Source organism: Pogona vitticeps, chromosome 6, assembly GCF_051106095.1.
Source record: "Pogona vitticeps strain Pit_001003342236 chromosome 6, PviZW2.1, whole genome shotgun sequence".
Classification (NCBI taxonomy): domain Eukaryota; kingdom Metazoa; phylum Chordata; class Lepidosauria; order Squamata; family Agamidae; genus Pogona; species Pogona vitticeps.
Window position 1 is genome coordinate 1,510,958 of NC_135788.1, and position 3,532 is coordinate 1,514,489.

Here is a 3,532-nt window from a genome sequence, read left to right on the forward strand (position 1 = left end):
CACCAGGAAGGCCATTGCTGTTATTGTTATTCTCCTCATCCCTATAAGCAACAGCAGCACGATGATGATGATGATGATGATGATGATGATGATGATGATGATGATGATGATGATGATGATGATGATGATGACGACCACCACCACCACCACCACCACTCTGTGGGCTCTTGCTGAGATCATGGCTATTGCCATGATGAATTCTTAGAAGGGTGGCCTTCCTAAACAGGCCCTCAAATCAACCCCAGGGGATTTCTATGACCACCAAAAAAACCCCACACCACACCCCTCCATCTGGTATCACTCTGGGGTGACCCATACAAGCCCCCTCCCCTGGGTCTCTGCAGGCCCCTCCTCCCAGGAGGCACAGCTGGGATTTGAGCCAGCTGCTCCAACCCACGGAGTGCCACTGGCACTGAGTGCTGGATGTTACCCCGAGCCCGTCTGCTGCAGTATTGCCAAGCCCTGGCGGTTTCCCACCGACTCTTGATTCCGACACACCTTCTTCCCCGCCCCCCCCCCCCTTGGGAGACCTTTGGGCTGCTGCTTGTCTATTGAGCGTCCACTAAGCCTCAGGATCACACCATGTGTGTGGGAGGGGACACTGTAACCTCCCGGCAGACCAACTGTCCTCTGCTTGTGCAACAGCAACACAGTCAAAACGGTCAGGATCCCGCTTGACGATGGCCCTAGAGCACAGACTTGGCCCCTGAAGTCTGGAGGTCTTTCCTCGGCATTTTGATATCCACTGTTTTTCCGGAGAGCCTAGGGAGACGTCCAAGGAAGAAGCCGGTCTTTCCTCCTTAACACCCCTATGTGGTTAGGACTGTCCCAAAGCATGTGAGTTTGGGATTTGAACCCGGGCCTGCTGGGCCACTCTGTCCATGACAGGGTCATACAAGTGGCTACAGAAGGTACTCGGGACTTGGAGGTTGCTTTTTTTAAAAAAACTGCTGCTCCCAGACCCCAGCCAGCATGATAATGAGTCATGATTTGGAAATTTGGGAACCTGTACAGCTTAAGGGCTGGGGATGTGGTGGCGCTGCAGGTTAAACCGCAGAAGCCTCTGTGCTGCAAGGTCAGAAGACCAGCCGTCGTAAGATCGAATCCATGTGACGGAATGAGCACCTGTCGCTTGTCCCAGCTCCTGCCAACCTAGCCGTTCGAAAGCATGCAAAATGCAAGTAGATAAATAGGAACCACCTCAGTGGAAAGGTCATGGCGTTCCGTGTCTAGTCGCGCTGGCCACATGAGCACGGAAACGGTCTCCGGACAAACACTGGCTCTACGTGAGCACCAGGCCCTAGAGTCAGACACGACTGGACTCAATGTCAAGGGGAACCTTTACCTTTTACAGCTAAGGGCTGCAAAGATCTGCCAATACAGAAAAGGCTACAGCTAATTAGGGAGCATTTAGGTGCATGTCATTCAGCATAATGTGTGTCTCGTTTTTATGATGCTTGCTGATGTCTCTTTGTAGTGAGCCGATCTGCCTCTCCAGAGGCACTCTTCCCATCTCTCCATAATGTTAGCTGCTGTTGTAGGAATAAATGGAGAGACTCAAGTCCAGGAACCAAGGCAGCTGATATAGAATAAAGGTCTGCTTTTTAATTTTCCTCTTTACTATATATATATATTTTGGAGCATCTGACTATAACATTTTCATTGTCTGGTAGTTTAAGGGAGCCTTTTATTCTGTGTTTTGCTTGTTGTTTTGTAAATATTGTCCTTACTATGTGTTTGAATAGGATAGTTCATCATCTTGTGATCATTTCTTGATACCCTGTTTCCCTGAAAATAAGTCCTAACCTGAAAATAAACCCTAGTAGGATTTTTCAGGATGCTTGTAATATAAGCCCTACCCCAAAAAATAAGCCCCAGTTAAGTGAAACCCCACCTTCCACCTTTGTGGAACAACCAGAAGAAAATGACACGACTGTATTTGAATAAATGTAGATGGTTGCACATGAAAAAAATAAATATCCCCTGAAAATAAGCCCTAATGTGTTTTTGGAGCAAAAATGAATATAAGACCCTGTCTTGTTGTCAGGGAGACACAGTAGGTTTTTTTTAAAACTTTGTTTTTAATACTGTAAGTCACCTTGGATCCTTTAGGAGACAAGGGGTGTATCAAATAAGAAAGTAAATAAATAAATATTGTTTGCAGCATTGTTAATATTGCTTTAAAATTAGGTATTATAAATTGTAAATAAGATCAGGTGGAGCAAACAGGGGCCCCAAATACATGTGCCTTGCCAATTCTGTGCAGCATGAGGTTTGATGGTAAATAAACAATCCTTCTAGCCTCAAGGACTAGAAACTTGCTTTTGGAAAGAGACTGAGGCTTGGGGTGTCCCGAAAATCCCACAATGGTGGATGGTGCTGAATCCATCTCTTCTGCATTCTTCAAGGGCCAAATGTACAGAAATTAGCTTTGTCAATGAGATCCTTGTCTTGAACTTCCAAGCACTGAGCAGAAGTGGGATTTTTGGCCAGAAACCAATTTTCCTCACCCTCCTAGCACTGCGCTGCCCCCAATCCTGAGTCCTCCTTGCTTGGAAGCCTGCCTTCCTGGCTGCGTAATGGTAACCTGCATTTTCAACACACTGCAAAAGGTGTAACCTGAACCGATGATGCAAGATATACAACAAATACAGGAATTTACAATCCCAGTAGCTTGCCTACCTTGGCCATATTTCACTTTGGCCAAGGGGCCGGAGCTTCCAAATCAGCTGAAAAAACTTACCCTGGTCTCCTCGTGTATGGCCAGGGTTGTCTTACACACAGGCAGGCAGTTTGAAAATAATATTGTTGGTTGTTGTAGGTTTTTCGGGCTGTTTGGCCATGTTCTGGAGGTTTTTCTTCCTAACATTTCTCCAGTCTCTGTGGCCGGCATCTTCAGAGGACAGGAATTAGAACTCTGTGTTCTGGTGTAGTGTGTGGGATAGTTGAGTATTTGTAACTGTGGGATCAGCTTTTTGTTATGGATGTATTGTTGTGATAAGAGGGGAGATGATTGATGAGTGTTGTTAGGTAGTCTTTTGTGTGCAGTGATCACCTGTCCTTGTGTCTGGGTAGAGTTCAACTCACCCCGATCACCATAATCACCCCAATCTCCTGAAAAAGACAAAAGCTGATCCCACAGCTATAAATACTCGACTATCCCACAAAACTGCACCAGAGCACAGACAGAGTTCTGGCTCCTGTCCTCTGAAGATGCCAGCCACAGAGACGGGTGAAACGTTAGGAAGAAAAACCTCCAGTACATGGCCAGACAGCTTGAAAAACCTACAATAACCATCGGATCCTGGCCGTGAAAGCCTTTGAGAATAATGTTGTTTGTGCACGCTGGGACTTTGTTCCCTGCCCTTATTCTGAAACAACGCTTTCTGGTTTGCTCTGAGGCCGCAGCCCTCCGTGTTGAGGCCGAAGCTGAGGTGGGCTTTGTCCCTTCCCTGCCTCAGCCTCTCCAGCATGAATGCTGTAACCAATGTCAAACCAACAGGGCAGACCAACCAATTTCACTGCCTGAGGT